Consider the following 17,981-nt stretch of genomic DNA (forward strand, 5'->3'; position numbering starts at 1 on the left):
CAATGGCTTCATAGATACATTCCTTCCCTCTGCCCCTTCCTGTCACTACCCTTGCAATACTGTTGCCAAGACTTGATTTCTTTAGCTTAGCAAACTAGTATTAAGGCTGCTTCATGTGTGCCTTTGTAATTTGAGCATCATGAAAGTTGTTAAATGAGAATGACGCTTCCCATTTACTGATTTTTATTAACTGTGTTTACACTGCTGAGGTAGTTAAGCAGCAGGGCAATGGTCAAGCTAATGCTTTGGAACTGTCTAGTTTACTAGTGTACGTGGCGCTAGTGTCCATTTCTCTAATAGCATACTTATAAACAACATTTATGACCTCTTCAAGTCTTTATTTTATCACTATAAACAAGCCAAGCTTTTCTACTCTCCTGTCATGGGATATGTTCTCTATTCCCCAGGTCAATCTGTAGCTTTTCTCTGCAGTTCCTATATAGTGAATTCATCTTTTTCTCAACGTGAGTTGTTAGGGCTGTTGCTGGTATTAAATTAACGTTTAGTAATACTAATCTTTTACTAGAAATACTTTTCCTGATACTTCAGAAGATCACATTTTACTTTTTCAGTCCTGTTACACTGACAGTTTATAGTCTTCATGAGATCAGCTATTGCATTCAAATCCTTCCTTCATTGTCATTCTTCAAATTTAGAAACAACTTCTAACAGCGTAAGTATTTTTGATTAATCCACAAATGCATGACCCTTCACTGTGTATTACTGGATTTCATTTAACCTCTGTTATTGAAGTTCTGGGGGTCATCTGATTTATCATCTATGATATCCAGCCCTCTGTTTTTATGATGGCTTCTAATTCTATGTTATCATTAAAGCCTGTTCTTGCATCCCTCATGCTTTTACAACAGGGCCATTGATGGTCTTTTCAATTTTCAGTATTTTATACCTTTGATGAAAAACAATTCTAAGCCTTCTCCATAATCTTCATATCAAAGAACTGTATTTTTGCTGAACTGAGACATGAGCAATAGTTCTGTGATTATTTTCTATAAACAGGGTTTTTATGGTAGTTTTGCTGGCTGCCAGTCCAAATTTCAAGTAGTGCCACCCCCCTCTGGCTCAGTGTATATATGGCAAGGACTTTGACTGAGCTTCAGTTTCCTTTGATCTGTTGAATCGTTTTCTCCTGCTGACACTATACTCTGTAATATTCCTCCTTCTAATCATGCAAGAACACTTTAGCCGTATCTGAATCTGATTCTCTGTCTTGTGGACTTTTTACCCTACCCCAGTGGCGTATCTGAATCCCAGTTTGGAATCCCCTAATTATCTGACCCTATTTTATTTATAGTAGTTCTTACATCATCAACATGTTGTACAGACCCAGCAACAAAATTAATTGGGTTAGGATTTCTGCATTAATTATTAAATGATATTTGTCTTTTGGGATCCAAACTTTATACCAGCCTTTTGCCAGACGTATGTTACTGTAAAATATGCTCAAACCAAGAGAGAAAGAAAGAAATCTCTCCGTGTTACTCTGCTGCAGCTGCCATGAGCAGACATACTCAAACTACGTTGTTTTCTACGCAGAAGAGAAGGAAGAGCATGGGTAGTGTGTTTGCCTGAGAGGCCCACAGCTCTGCAACTCCATCTCCAGGGATCTCATTTCCATATTAAACATGTCAAATGACAATGACTCTGTCTTGCCTTTAGCTAGGTTGTCTCAGTGGTTAATTACCCCCACTTTAAATGTATGCATTTATTCTAGAGTGACTTTACCTAACTTTGGCTTCAAGCCATTTAGCTTTGTGTTTCTTTTCTGCTAAAATAAAAATCACTACCGTCATCCTGTTTAAACAAAAATGTCAGGTGGTACTAGGTCCAGTGCTTTTCAAAAGTCTAAGGATATGATGTTGTATTTGGTTAGTAATAGGACTTCTGACTGAATCAGGGAGTACACTTGCTGTGTTTGGTGCCTTTTCTGTGACATTGCGTGACTAGTATTTGTGGTGCTCATACCCTTTAACGCTTTCACATCTTCTACTTTGGTCTGCATTGATGTCAGGTTAATCCATCCATATCTCAGGTCTTCCCATTAGCCCTTTAAAAATATCATTGCAATATTAAATTTTTAGTAGTTATCTGAGGCTTCCCCAAGTTTCAGCAGCTTGGATAATCTCTTCAGTAATCTCTGTATTTGAAAGAATGGAGAGGTGGAATCATTTTAGATAATAACCTCTGATTATTTTTTTTCTCCTCCATTTTATTGCTTCAGAAAAGTGCCAATCTTTGTTCTTTATTTTGCTCCGCTTTAAGTCTAGAGCCAAAACAGATGCTTAGTTTCATTTTAACAAATGAAAACCATACAGTCCTCTGGACAGGTATTTCCCAGTGAGACAAATAAACTGCTTGCAATTTGTAATAAGCACTTTTTTTTTTTTAAATCTGGATTGTGATTTGAGTTAACCTAAAAACTGTCCGATTTTGCATTAATATATGCAGGTCAATTTTGTTTTATGATGTCTTACTTCCCAGACTAAGAAGAGCATATCAGTAGAACAATTAGAAACCGTAGATCTCTTTTTTCGTAGAAACATTGCACTCTACCATAGTGAGCGGTACTCTGTTGAAACTGTTCCTATTACTGTATTTATTTATTTAGTGCCAAGTGTTATAGAATAAGATTACTTTTAAAGTCTGTAGCTTTTCTGGTGTAATAGAGAGATGGTCAAGCTGACACCTTGCAGTTAGTGGAGGTTTGCTGGCTATTAACAGTATTCTACTAAGTAGTATTCTCTTACCCAAGAAGGCACAAATGGTTTGGAGAATGACGCAGTCGTATCCTCCCTCAACCCCTGAAGAACTGCGAAGATGGCTGTGCTTTTGAAGAAAGCTCATTTAGATGATACGGCAAAGTTTGAGTTCTTTGTTACTTCAGATTTAATTTTTTTAAGTTTGCATAACTTCTCTCACTTATGACTGCTTTAATATGCAAGAATGCTAGAAATAACATGTTCAGCTCGGGTGAAGGGAAGAAGGAAAGAAAATAAATCACATAATGCATCATTCACTCTCTTAAGACAATTAAGGTGTGGCACAGGAAGGTGTTGAAAGGATCCCTGTCTGGATCTGCTTTGATGTGTTAACTTTATATTCTAAATATTAGAATAAATTATGCTTTAGCTTCACAGGCATATGCACAAGAGATTGCTGTGATCTGCCGGGGAGTGAGCTCATTGGCAGCATGCTTGTGCAAGGCGTGTATTTCAGCAGCACTGCAAGCTGTTGAAGCAAAGAAGGGCAAGCAAAGCAATCCAAGCACCAGGGCTTGTCCTACAAGTCCGCCTGTGTGCGTTAGCAATATGATAAAGTAAATGCAATTCTGCGAGACTTCTTCACTGGAAACCAAGTCCAACAACTGTCAAGAAGAAGAACAACAACTTATTTTTTAAAATTGAAGTTTGTAATTATACAGTCACAAAACTTTAGTGGGGTATTTCCTGGCCTAATACCACTGAAATGCATATTTTGTTTTCCTATTTATCATGACTGCCCTGTGAAGGAAGAGCCCCTTCCAGTTACTGTCTCAGTGACACCACACAGGCGGTTTTCTCTCATGTTCTTCATTCTGGATGGTAATGCTAGAAAAATTGGGCAGGGGAGGACTGATTTACCCAAAACATAAAATTGAATCACATCCAGCTTACGTTTGCGATGTTTTTTGTTGTGTATTTTTTAGTCATTTATTTTATTCAAAGGAAAGTACGTGATCATGCAGGCTTGGATGCCTCTCTCTCTTTCACTAAATAGAATTATGTTTCTACAAAGAATATCAAATTTTATCAAATGAAAATTTTCTTTGTTTTGCTGCCCACCCACACAAATGCTTTCAGAGTTAACCTTTAGGAAAGAGAACTGAGCTTTGCTTTCAGAGATGAGAAACCTTGCTCTTGTTATTTAGAATCATCTGTCTGATGAAAACTTGAGTGGTCAAAAGCAAAGTTTCTGTCAGTAACAATTCATTACTGGGCGCTTGTTTCAGTCTGGCATTTCAACAGTTTCATCATTAATTTTGGAACATACTTGCTGGACGTTTGCTCTTTACAGTGGTCTGCAGTCTTCACATCGTGCTTCTTATGTTAAACACAGTAATGTAATAATTGCAATAAGTACGTTTTACAGATGAGCATAAAAAGGTCTTGCCACTTGCGTGCTTTATCTTAAAAGGCACCATGCCAAAATTTGTGGGAACAAAACCTCTGTATCTTGATTATACTGAAGTTTGGAGCAAATCTCATTAAAAGTTTTGGCTCTGACTGTTCTCGATTAGGAGCATATGACCTATTCCTTATGGTTATTATCCACGCCTTCAGTGTCTGTAAATTTATTTTGTTTCCTGAGTTATAAACTGTCCAAAAAAAATAGTGTTCTATGACTCAGAAGATAATCGGGGGGGAAGGGTGTGTGTGTGTGACCAAAACAAAACAAAAAACACTTAATTTTTGGCTTATGCAAGGGGCATTCTACCTCAGACTTTATCTATGCTTAATTCAGCCTGCCAAAATGCCTTGAGAGGAATACCGCAGCATCAATTTATTGCAAATGCATTTTATTCATGTAAAGGCTTCAGTCTACAACTTCTTTCTCTTTCCATCTTGAACATCCCAATATCCAAAGGTGACACTAGCCTCCAGTTCATACGCAGGTGGAATTTTAGCTGTTTGTCTTCAGCTCTGTAAACCTTTTCATCTCGTGTTTCTTTACCTTTTCTCTTGACAGCCGAGTGAGTGACTTGGTACACTGGAGATGCAACTCCACAGATACATGTTGGCTGAAGCATATGCTCAGTGTAGTTTGGTATCTGAGGATTCACTAGTCTGTTTTTATCCTTGCCCAATGCCAGCATTATTTCTCCCCCCTCCAGATACACTGCCTAACGTATTAGTTAGGAAGTGTATTAGATGTTCACTAGAGGTTTCTTTGGTCTTCCTTATTGAATATTCAATTGCCGGCAGTGGGTGTAACTGCCAGTGTTGACAGCTAGTTTTATTTGCAAACGTAGACTGCTCCCTGAGGCACAATTCCTTTGTTAATGATGTTTCCAAGCCATACGGAATTATGCAACAGCCATGAGAGTAACTACTGTCTTATGTCATATTTTAATCCTTTTTCTAATTAGCATTTGTCCTTATATAAGTTTTCAGAACTCAGATCTTTGCACTTACCTGTACACTGAGCTTACTGTAAGCAGATGAAGTTTGCATCTGTTTCAGAGTGCAAAAGGACCACTGAATAGAAAACAACTGGATTTTGAACTGCACTTTAATGCCTCCATGCAGGAAGACAGGATCATAGTAAGCAATGCTTTTGATAATAAATGGAGCATTCATATCTGAGCAGTCTTTTAAAGTTAAAAAAATACATCTTATTGAGTATAGATATTCTTTTAAGACATCATGGGTAAAAAAGAGTTAATCTGCCTTTGTAGAATGTACTGTTTATTTTGCTCTTCTGTCAAAAGAGAATGAATGGATTTACCCCTGTCTTTATGCTTCACGCTAGCAGTAAAGCTAACTAAATTGTAGGAGGAAACATATGCGTTTGTCATATGCAGCATAGTATTATTAGATGTATTTATTTGTACTACGAACATTTATGATCATCCACTGAGCCATCAAGTATTACCTTCTGTCACATGAAGCACAGAAGCTCTCTGAGTGAATAAATGCTCTGAAGTGACCATCGCTGTATTTCTGGGATCCAAAACAACCTGTGACATTCATGTAACTGCAGAGACTTGCCCAGCTATAACATCCTCAGCTTCTTCTAAAATAGGAGGGGCTTAGCAAAAAAGAGAATAAGATTTCTGTCAGTTTTAGCAATAGAACTGATCACTAACTAAATGAATGCGGTTATTTTCCACCATCTTGACTGAAAATAAATTTGAAGTGCCTGCTTAAACCATGCAACTCCTCTGAAGCAAACATAGGACAACGCTTTCCAAGGGCAGAAACTGTAGTGAACTATTTTCGGCTCTAAACATAAGCAGCTGTAGTTCTACTGAAATTAGAGAAGTTGTATTGCTTTGTACAAAGGTTCAATTTGATTCCCAGGTTGGGGTTTAAAATTTTCAAAAACTGTGAAGTTGCATTTCTTCTGTGACATTTCTAGCTCAATAGTAAACAGCCTTACTCATAGTGAATAGGAGGAAAAAATAAGAATAATGGGTTTTTTCACCAGTAAAATTCACATACTGTCAGGTTGGGTTTTTTTTCCTGCGTGTTCCATCTCAGGAATACTTTGACCTAATGGCTTCACATATGCGCCGCTTCTCTTAGAACAATGCACGCCTAGTTTTAACTAAAGCCTGAGGTTGGGCCTGTGTTTCAGGATTAATAAGCCTGTGTTGAGCTTTGTGCTGGTGTGGCTGCACTAGTACTTGAACAAGGCAGTTTAAAACTGGCAAGGGTATCTTTACAATGTGACTGAAGTTTGGAGGTACATGAAGCAGTATGTAGGCTTAGCTTTGAAACTCCTTTCTTAAACAACAGCCTATGCTCAGCTTTAATTATTGAGCTCTTACTTCTCCTCCCTGATATTCTCTCCTACCATTAAGAGACCAGACTGGTTTTCCTTGAGAACTTTCCATGGCATGTTTATGCCCACGATACTTTATTGCTCAAGGCTGACAAACAATAGCGTTGTTACAGTGCAGTACCGTCTCTGTTTTTCCTTTCAGTAGCCCAAGCTTTTTTTTTTTTTAAAAAACTTTCTCCACTTCAGTTTCCACGTGTGGCTGCTCAAGAGAATGAAATTTCTCTCTTAAGCACGCTCAGACGAAATATGTGAATTTAGATGTCAGAATGTTTGAGTTGTGAGAGACTGGGCGTTGAACAAGTATTTTGAGACCTGTGTAATTTTTGATGCTTTGCCTCGCACAGGAAAGGACTGTGATTCTCATTTGTCTGTCTGATGGTGAGTTCTCCAGAGGGAACGTCTGTTTCAGAGAAAAAAGAACTGAAAACTTCTTCATCCTGTAACCGACCTGCCACTGCCATGCTGATCGAGAAAAAAAAATACAAGAAAAAAAATTCTTTTCTCACCTACCCTACTTCTGTGCTAGTGAAAATCCATTTATTTCAGAGAAGGAATTTTTTATTTAAATCCGTATCTTTAAAGAAACAAGTCAAACTTTTCAGCCATGTGATTCAGTTTACTCATCTGTAAAATTGACAACGCTTCATCCTTAGCTGAGGAGTGTGGGTGGAGGGAAGCTATTTGTAATGTAAGTGCAAGAAAAAATAGTTTGTGCAAAGAATGATTGTTTCTAAAATACTAGTTATTAAATATATTCTGGTTTGAGTAAAATCCTTGGTATGTCATAAGGCTTTGTTTCAATGACTAATACATTTTTATGGACATTCCAACTTTGAACCCTCCTATCAAGTTACTGGCCCTACAGCAATGTCCCAAAGTCTATGTTACAGGAGTATTATGTTGCTTATATAAATGCTGCCAAAGCCAGGTGGGTGTTCTGTTTTTGCTAATTGTGTTGGACTGCAATGCCAGCATTTGGTAGTCCAGTGATATTACTCAGTGGAATTTCACTGTTTATGCCAGGATAAGCTTTTTCACCTCATATCTTTTGTACGTCTTAGTGATGTTACTGTATTTGTAATTTCGTGTGGTATACTTGAGTCCTGTCTCTGTAGATGCCAAGTGTGAGATTAGTCACTGATTTACCACTAGAGCCAGGCTGACATCATGCCTATATTGTTATGGAAACAATTAGGTCATTGGTATGTTTTCCTAATTTAGTGATGCCTTGGTTGTAAGTGTCTGCCATATTTGTTGCCGTATGGAACATAGTACCAGATTGTGCCGTGTTCTTAAGCAGGACATGAGTCACTGTGAAAGTAGCTTTTTTATTGTCTTCTCTGGAAGTCCAGTGTATGTTCCTCAGCCAGCCTCTCAGTATGTTAGTCTTCTGTATTTGGAAGTCATATCTTCCTGATTTGACTTCCCCACTCTTGACTATACTTACTTGTTTGCAACCTTCTTTATAACTCCGTACATCAGTGGATATCAGTATGTGATAAATGTATTGACTATGAAACGATCTTTGTGTCATTGCTGTAGAGCAAACACAATTGCAAAAGCAATTATTATTAGTTGTGATTTACAGTGTAGTTGTGTTTCCCCTTTCTTCCCTGTTCATCGAACTTCTCAATGGCAAACAAGTGCCTTATATGCATATCTGCCTATCTTTTGAAAATGAAACAGCATCTCTATTCTTTAACTGTACAACAGTAAAGAATAGAGATTCTAGATGAGGTCAAGATCCAACAGTGCTCAGTGTTTTGCATATGCATATTGAGTATTTTCCCTGCAGAACTCGGTCTACATAGACTTGCCAAAGAAGAGACTTGTTCATAGTCAGATTGGAAATTCGTAGCAGAGCTGGGGGCTGTATTGCTAGTTCTCACTGTTGACAGTAATAGCTCATGCCCCATCCCTTACAATAGTTATAAAATCCATTTAGCAAGAAAACATCTTTAAAAGCTTTTGGTTGGGGTTTTTTTGTGTGTGTTCTCTGTGAACTCACAAATATATTCTCACTATAACAGATTATCTCCTGAGATTATGAAGTCCGTAATTTTCAAGAAAAGCAAAACACGCATTTGTTAGGACAAGTACACCTTTTCTGTTTTTGTCTTGATGCACTTAGGTGGACTAGATAACCTCTAAAATTTCTTTCCAGATGCATTTTCTGTGATTCTTTTGATTGTACAGCACTTGTGATCACTAAGTGATAGTTTCTAATAGAGGAAACTTTTGCAAGTCAAAATAAATTCTGTGAAAAAGGGTGGTCTCAATATTTGAACTGTTTCTTAAGAAGACCTAGCTTGGTCTAGAATTATCATTAAATTCATCACACAATCTTCACAAACCTCACTTACATCAATGAAAAGAATTCCTCACACCAAAGTGAAAATAACATCATCACAACACAGATGAAGGAGTTTCAAATCAGTGCAGATACTTACGGGTTAGCACTTGCATTGTGTCCCCTTATGAGTGATGTTCTGCCTTGTAAAGTGATACAAACTTAAAACTAGAGGACAGATTTTTCTGCGCAGCAACACTGCTATTTTGAAACCTAGAGCTAATAACCAATTTAAATAAAAATCTATTCGGTATTTCCCTGGGCTATTATGTCAGAAATTTTGATTGACTCCCTTTGAAGCTATTTTTGTAAATTTTTAGTTGTAACTAACACTTAGTTACTAGGCAAGCAGCTGGATTTGCAAAGAAGCTGAATCCCTTGGGTAGTGATATCTGCTAAGGTCATTCAGGTGGATTTGAAAAGCATAATAAAGGATGCAGTATGAGATTTGAAAGCTTCCTCAACAAAATATCAATTATGTTGTAGTATGCCTGACTGAGATCCTAATAATACATTTTTTTTCCTTTTTTTCAGTTCATACTTTACCATCAGGGCATGTGTCTGCCCCTTTGGCTTTGAAAATCGGTTTATTGACATCATCCATGAAAACAACATGTCACCCGAGCATAAAGACGTAATTTATGATTCCTCCAGTTGTTTACAAAGGACTTAGATCAGCAGCTTAGCATATTAAGACAAATTACATTTCTCAGTGCCCTTTTTGTGGAAAACTGATCATTGTGATGTTTCTTCTGACATGATACTAAACAAAAGCAAGACAAAATACTTCTCTAATGGCTTGTTATATCACCAAGATGATGTAGCAAGAAGTTACTTGAAAAATCAGTTTCTGTTGTCTAAGCTCAGTTAGTTTGTCTTGAAAAAGCACTGTCATGGTAATTTAGCAAATTGGACTGTGGTTGTTTATTTCCTTGCGAGCAAAGACAAATGCGAATACTGTATTTCTGTCAATTAAAGTTGTAGGAAAATTATTTTTAAAATGTCCATAGGCTTGGCAACTTAGTGAATTTAGATACATTTTCTATTTCTACATGTCAAATTATATTTATAAATGTGTATTTCATACTTTCTGTAACATGGAAGAAAATGAAACTTTCCCATGATAGACCAGGTCAAATAAATCCCCCTTGAACATCTGAAGTCTTAATGTGGACTTTTAGCTTCCTAAATCGAAAACTGTGATGTCTAAAACCACCAATTCTGCCTAATTTAGAAAGTAGCTAAATGTCCAGCTGTAGAGCTGTTTTGCTCTCAGATTCCCAGCCCTCAGTCGTTCTTGTGTGCGTACGCGGCACTGTCTCAGGCCAGTAGAGCTTGAGCAGCTCCATCGCTAGCTCAAGCCTGAAGTCAGACCAGGTGGAGAAGACCAGGTGTGCCTCTGCCCGTGTCTCTGAAGGGCTCCGTCCAGTAGGCCACCCTGGAGCGCATGCTGAGAAGGTTTTGCTCTTTAGTAAGTGCACTTGCTACTTCCTCCTGTGGAGTGGCTGAGGTGTGGGTGGAGGGTGTCTTCCTCTGGGAGCTGCAGTGGAGAGCATCCCACCAGTTGGATTTGCAGGGTAGGAAATCTGTGCTTCCATTGCATGAACGGAAAGCAAGCTTCAGTACACAAGTCTGGAGTTCTTAGTTGACAACATTTTTTTTTTTTTTTTTTTTTTTAACCTTATGGCCAACTTCAGCTTGCCTTTTTATTGGCAAAGCCAGTCCGATAATATTCTCTGTCCTTTAAAAAAACACCTGTATGGATGGAAAGGCCTTCCTGGAAGAGAAAAAAATTGCAAGGTGGGGCTTGTATTTCCTGTGCGGTGTCACTTGAAGGTTTTTGAGGGACTAAGGTTCCCAAGTAAAATGTTCTGTGTTTTGCTTCTAACGTATTTTAATTGTGACGACTCCTCTTTTAAAATGTGCAAAGAGTTCAAAGACTACCGTATTCGTGAAACAAATGATATTTCTCTGACTTCCTGCAGAATAGAAATATTAATGGGTGCAGTTCTTGTGCCTATGGCTAAACTGATGAGTGACTAACATCTGCCCCTTTTAGAATTGTCTGCTGGGACTTGACAAACTGTTACTTGAGTGAGCCATAAGAAATGACAGAATCCATATTTCCACATACACCTGTTTGTTCCTAACATCTGAAAAGAGAGTGCAGAGCGTAGATGCTTAAGAAGGGGCTCAGACCTGAAGACCAAAAGCTGTGTTTGGACCGAAGTGAAGGACGTTAGCATACAAAGCCCTAAAATACAGTTCTGTTCTGGAAAGCAATGGCAGCAAGTTGCATGAGAGCTCTTCGTTGGAGTCCTAGGCTCAAATCTGGTGAAGAGTCACACCCGTGCTCCACTCTGTGTATTGCAGGCAGCGCTATTGACGTCAGTAGAATTAATCACACTGTGTTCATGTAAGGATCTGTGTAAATCTTTGCAGAATCGGTCAGTGACCTCCATTTCAACTTTATATGCCTTATTACTACAAAGTTATTCTTTTGCAATTGTTGACTACATAGAATCTCATTGATTTGGGAGTCAAACTGCATGTTTGTTTGGGTTTTTTTCATTTGTAAGGGTAATAAGGAGCTCACATTAAGCCTTTATTTACATATTTGTACAGCCATTGCCTCCTGGGAGAAAGCTGAGAGGAATTTAGGAAGGGGTGACAGCAAATCACAAGAAGTAGTAGAGGTTAGCTCCCTCTGAGATAGCTCTACAAGATATAGGTAAGTGAAAAGTTACGAAAAAGGTGTTTCTGTGTTTTCTTATTTCAGTCAGTGTATAAAAAAGTTGTTTGCAAAATATACTGAGCTATGAAAAGTCCTCTTTGCTCCTACCTAATCCTGCGTGCGTGCAGATATCTGCAGTATCTGTAAACTTTTTCTGAAAGCCTTTTCTTCAGTGGTTGCAGTAGTTTTGGCTACCTATCTGGAGTGCGTTCAGAAGTCTTACGACTCTCTTCAGTCATAGCTTCTACTTGATTTTAACGTGTGAGCCTGTTCTGGAAAGTATAAGTAGAAATGGAGTTGTTTTATTAAATTTTACCCATTGACTTACTGAAAATGTTTGAGACAAAAATTTGCATTTACTCTCCTTTTTGTTTTTATACTCGAAAGAGAGGAGAATGTACTGCACTTTTGTCTCTAGGTATTTATTTATATGCTTGTAAATGCTGGGACTTTGTCTTTTCCTACTGTAAATGCTGGGACTTTGTCTTTTCCTACTGTAAATGCTGGGACTTTGTCTTTTCCTACTCCACCCTTTACTTCTTTAAGTAATTGTCTTTGAGATTTGGGGTTTTGTTTGGGATTTTTATTTTTTCTCAAAACATGGGTTTGACTGTCAAATAAGTGTAATATCCTCTTGCCTCTGGGTCTTTTCTGGGGAGTTGAAGGTTGTTTGGACAACAGTGCTGGTCAAAAGTAGAACTATGAAAATGCTGGAGAGAGAAGTCATTGAAGGTCTTATGTAAATGAGAGATTCCTTGAGGAATAGCACTTTCATGATAGGAGGGAGTTTGGATTTTACTTGAATTTAAACTCCTGCTGTTACTGAAGAAATAAAGCCCAGCTAATTATGTGCAGCGCAAGAGAAATGGTGGAGTCTCCTCCCTGTTCCTGTAGAGAACATCATGGTGCCCGGGGTGAGGAGCTTCGGGAAACAAGGATTAGGGTAGAAGGAATTAGGAGAACCTTGAATCTTATAATTTGTGGGAATTATGGATACGTGCAGTAAAAAAGAAACCTCCCAAACTATTTCCTTCACTGTGGATTCCACAGTCTGCGAGGCAGCCAAGTCTCTGCGCGCCACTATTTTGTCAGTTCTTGTAGAAAAAACGTTTCTTCCCGAGTTGTATATTGTAAGGGGCTCACGGCTTTAGGAGTGCAGAGGTAACAGTGAGTTTCCCCACAGCCCACCAGAGCCCTCGCTTCAGGGAAGATGCGGGGAGAGGAAAGGACTAAGGAGGATCGAATGTAGATTGTACCCTTTTCACAAAGCTGTGTGACCCTGCCTGCTGTCATTTTCAGAAGGTGGCGTGTCCTGCTAAGGTGTGCTCCTAGCCCGTGTGCCCTGAGTCCTCTCTCTCCCTAGCAGGTATTGCATTTCATCCTTACTACCTCAGGGGTATGGTATGCTTAAGCTTCTGTTGTGTACGAGGCAGTGGAAGTGAGGCAAGGCACCGGGGTTGGAGGAGTGGGTAGCTGAGCACCTTCTATTCTGTGAGTATGTGAGTAATACATTGAGTTTTCTGTTCACTTACAGAGGGATAGTCATTGAGTACACTTTATTGGGGAGAGCAGTTTTGATCACTTCAAGACTAAATCTGTGTTGCATTATTTTTCTCATACTTCCTTTAGAGAAAAGACCTGGTTTTGGAATCATAGAATCATTTAGGTTGGAAAAGACCCTTAAGATCTTAAGTCCAACCGTCAACCTAGCACTGCCAAGTCCACCACTAAACCATGTCCCTAAGCGCCACATCTACACGTCTGTTAAATACCTCCAGGGATGGTGACTCAACCGCTTCCCTGGGCAGCCTGTTCCAACGCTTGACAACCCTTTTGGGGAAGAAATTTTTCCTAATATCCAACCTAAACCTCCTCTGGTGCAACTTGAGGCCATTTCTTCTCTTCCTATCCCTTGTTACCTGCAAGAAAATCCCATGTTTCTTTATGGAAACAGTTCTCTAGAGGAAGACTTTTTTTTTCATAACAGCAAGCAAAGGAGTAACTTCTTATGGGCCTGGATGTGGTGAGTTGCCCAGACAGGACCTGCAGTGCTTTGTGGTGAGGGAGGAGGTGTATGGGAGCTGGAGAGAAACCAGTGTTTGCGCTTGGGCGCTCTGCTTTCTTCTGTTTGACACTGAATACTTCCTCCACTGTCATTTTAAGGCCCAGAGATGTCAGCCTGGTAAGTTTTATCGGGTGTTTGTGAACTGCTTGATGTTACAGGGAAGCGCTTTTGAAAAAGCAACAGTCAGGAAGAGTTTTTGGTTTGAACTGAAGAACTTAGATGCAGTTTATAAAATAAATTACTAGGAGAGGGGAAGAAAGAAAAAAATGTGCAAAAAGGGCATATAGTTCATGGACATATTCAGGAAAATGGACAGTTCAGAGCTAATACCACCAGGTGTCTGTGAAACTGGCTGTTGCTACTGTATGGATGTATCTACTCGTACAGTTTGCTGAGTGCTGTGGGTGGCAGTAGAGATACCTTTTTGGTCCCTGTGGATAACTGTTACAGCAGGAGTGTGGTTCTTTGTTTTCATTTAGATTTTGTTTTCTGAGTGTTAGAATACCCAGATCATCTAACAGAAGACTGACTGCAGACTTCAAACAGAAATTCAATAGATGTAGGGTAGGAGATGTATGGATGGAACTACTGGTTTTCTACTCCCTCATGCTGTTCGAGTGGTCATCTGCCTGACCTTTCCAAGCGCGTTAGTCTCTAATACAGGCAGGAGGCTATTTTTATCATGTATTGGGTTAGACGAGTATAGATCACACAAGCAATAGATAAGCTGCATTGTTTATTCCTTGTAAATTAACACTCAAAAGCAGCAAAGGTAATGCCACTGACTTTTCTGAAATATCTGGTGAGCAGGTTGTTAATCCTTACTTAATAAGAACTTGCAAGATGGAGCTTGTGTGGTTATTATTTCTTCAGTGACTTTTCAAAGCACAGGTCTAGAAAAGCAGTCGTAAATAGGATGACCTTTGCCTCCCAGATCTCGTCTCCATCTCCACTTTCTATGCTAAAATTGCCATATAAAATTTCATAAGGATATTTTGACCTGCTTTGGTATTGTAGACAATGCAGTGCAGGTAGATGATGGAGTAGGTGGGGAATACTTGCTGCAACAAAGTCCTGAAGCATTTGAAGTATGTGGAAAGAGCAAGTAAAGTGGGAAAGGTTATTTTTGATTGAGAAAGGAAACTTCTTAGGCCACATCTTCCTGTAGTATTGTCAAGACAAATGTTTCCGGTTTTGCTTTGTCGTTTTAGTTTCCAACAGTAGCTCTTGCTACTGTTCCATGCTCTATGCAAGGAACTCAAAGCTCTGGCCTGGGATTTTTATGCAGGCATCTTGCCTTCCTGGTGTTGAGGATGGCTACGGTCCCAGGAATGTAACGTGTTTCGCCCTTGTCATGGGTGTTGTGTGACTTGAATGAGTCACTTAACTTTACACTTACTTTGGTGGCAAAGTAGTAATGCACATTCACCTTTGTCTGTGCAATGCTTATAAAATATCCAGGGTTATTTCTGGAGCCCCCCTAAAATGGGCATAGTGCATGCAACAGTTAAACGTCCTAACGTAAGGGTGTTACCATTTCATTTGCAGGACTCTCAGACTGTACATCTTGCAGCCACTGAGAAACTTCAAATTGTTATGCAGTTCATCTGGAAAACGACCCGGTTGAGGGACTGTTGTTCATTTTTGGTATGTTTTAACATTTTTGCTAAGACTGTGGGCTACCACTTTAAATTAAAAGTGGTTCATTGCACACAGTGCTGCGGACAATGCCTGCCAGTTCATACTTTGCAGCATCCAAAGTAGAAGAAGAATGCAGCTGGCCAAAGGTGTAGGTAAGCAATGGGAATCTGTTTCAGTCAGCCTTCCAGCTCACGCTGAACACCAAATTCTCCTGTAGTGGCCCTCCAGTTTAGAAGGAAAAGGCTAATTAAAGGTTGTGGTTGAGGAGGGTATGGAAGCAAGGAGAGTGGGGAGGGAAGAGCAACCGCAACTGGATATCCCTCTGCAAGTCTTGGGTTTATTTCAAGATTAAATTGAAGGTGAAAGTCTTCAAGGCAAGTTAAAAGAAAACAAGCAAACAAAAATCCCTGCCACCACCACCTTTAGAAACTGGTGTTTGTTACAGACAGAATAGCTGCTGACTCAGAAGCGTAAAATACTTCTGTTAGTAGAACTGAGACCAGTGCACCTCACTTTTTTATTTTTGTGGGTGATTTTTGGAGAAAGTTCACGGCCCTGCTTTGTCCTCCTCAGCGTGTGAGGCTCTGGGGCGTAGGGGGAAACGTTTGCACAGGCCAAACTTTGGGGACTGCTGGCCCTTGTGGATCAACTTCCACTGCAGTGTTTGTTCTGGGTGTCCTGCTGTGGGAAGCACCAGAATATTTACAGGCCTGATCTTGTAAAATCCGAGTCCTCCAATAGCTGAGGGATTTTTCTCTTTTCTGTGGCTGGTTAATTGCTCGTAATCCACTCCGCTGAAGGGAGGAGAGACATGAAACTGCTGAGGGGTTAGACTATTGTCCTGAAAGTTGTCAGGCTGGTGTGGTTTATTACTTAAAATCCTCTTCTTTAAACTTCTTGTTTTAATGTTGTTATTGCAGCACATAAAGTAGGGCAAGGAAACTGTTGTTTGGCTAGTGCTCAGGCAAGATGCGGGAATAGAAAGGACACATGGTTGTAAAGTTATTTAGGAGCCTGCTTTGATAATTTAATACTTTTAAAAATCCTTTTGGTCGGGCGGTGTGTTTTTCTTTTCTTATTTCCCAGCTGGATTCAAAAGGCGCTTGTAAAAAAGTAGCCTTGGGAGACAAAACCACTGGTGACGTGACTCCGGGTCCTCTGATTGCCCACTAGTACCAACGGAGAAATGTGAAAGGCGGTGTCGGGGATGCGCGGTAGGGCAGGCAGGGTTTCTTCCCTTTGCTGTTTATGACGTCTCGGCTGGGAATATTTTTCTACTGAAGAGTTACCCAAGTTCAGTGCTGCAGCAAAAATTATGCATGGAGGAGAAACCAGGAGAAGTTTTCAGAACTCTCACATCTGTTTTGTGATGTTTTGGGGAGCTCTTAATTGTGTCCAATGGATAATGGAGGTTGTTTGTTTTTTTAAAGGAAGGACCCCTAAATCCCAAACCTTGCTGTGAAATTAATTCTATCATTGAAATATTTATTTATTTATTGACATCCAAGTATGCAAAGCCCGGAAGAAATGCAGACTTCATGAAGCTTTTAAAGCGTATTGGAGAAGATGGATATAAACGTGTTGAGTCATGTTGTGTTTTGATACATTTGTCTAGGTTATGCAGATATTCCACAGTCATTGCATACTGGTGGAGGATGGAGGGAGTCCCACTGCACTGCTAAGACGTGAAAGAACTCCTGGAGCAAGCCCATGGACTGCTGCTTTACTGCTGCACTTCAGGGTCTTCTCAGAGAGCCAGCAATGCCCAAAGCCATCAACTTCCCCAAGCAGTTCAAGACACAGGAAAACTACTTTGAATGTGTTTGCGTGTTGCAATAAATCATTTGCGAGAGATGAATTACTTGAACTTTGGCAATTTGTGCTCATCCAAATGCACAGATGTGATTGCAGGTGTGAAAACAGTTGCAGTTCCCTGGAGGCAAAGCAGTACTATGTTTGGGCTGCAGCGTGTGGAGCAGAGTCACAGTGTTCATAGGTAACTCATCTGGTGGAGTTTGTCAGCAGAAGAGAGTCTGCAGCTGACTGGGGCAGAGAAGGGGGAGAGAAATCACACCGAAGCAAGCAGGACAGGGTGAGCCACCAAAAATGCCTATTTCTTACCTGCGGTCTTTTGGACAAACCTGCATTGTATCAACACATGCCATCAGACAAAGCTTCTTTTAGAATCATAGAATCATTGAGGTTGGAAAAGACCTCTAAGATGATCAAGTCCAACCGTCAACCCAACACCACCATGCCCACTAAACCATCTCCCTAAGCGCCTCATCTACACGTCTTTTCAATACCTCCAGGGATGGGGACTCCACCACTTCCCTGGGCAGCCTGTTCCAATGTTTAACCACTCTTTCAGGAAAGACATTTTTCCTCACGTCCAATCTAAACCTCCCCTGGTGCAACTTGAGGCCATTTCCTCTCGTCCTATCGCTTGTTACTTGGGAGAAGAGACCGACACCCACCTCGCTACAACCTCCTTTCAGGTAGCTGTAGAGAGCGATGAGGTCTCCCCTCAGCCTCCTTTTCTCCAGGCTAAACAACCCCAGTTCCCTCAGCCGCTCCTCATAAGACTTGTTCTCCAGACCCCTCACCAGCCTCGTTGCCCTTCTCTGGAC

General features: G+C 40.0%; 1 long non-coding RNA gene across 1 annotated transcript; it reads left to right on the forward strand.

The window, feature by feature from the left end:
* The first annotated feature begins 11,522 nt into the window (after window positions 1-11,522).
* On the forward strand, window positions 11,523-17,619 carry LOC143160128 (uncharacterized). Its single transcript, XR_012995333.1, has 3 exons — window positions 11,523-11,642; window positions 15,259-15,357; window positions 16,967-17,619. It is a non-coding gene; the product is annotated as an uncharacterized LOC143160128 (long non-coding RNA).
* The last annotated feature ends 362 nt before the right edge of the window (window positions 17,620-17,981 follow it).

This window comes from Aptenodytes patagonicus, chromosome 4 (assembly GCF_965638725.1).
Source record: "Aptenodytes patagonicus chromosome 4, bAptPat1.pri.cur, whole genome shotgun sequence".
Classification (NCBI taxonomy): domain Eukaryota; kingdom Metazoa; phylum Chordata; class Aves; order Sphenisciformes; family Spheniscidae; genus Aptenodytes; species Aptenodytes patagonicus.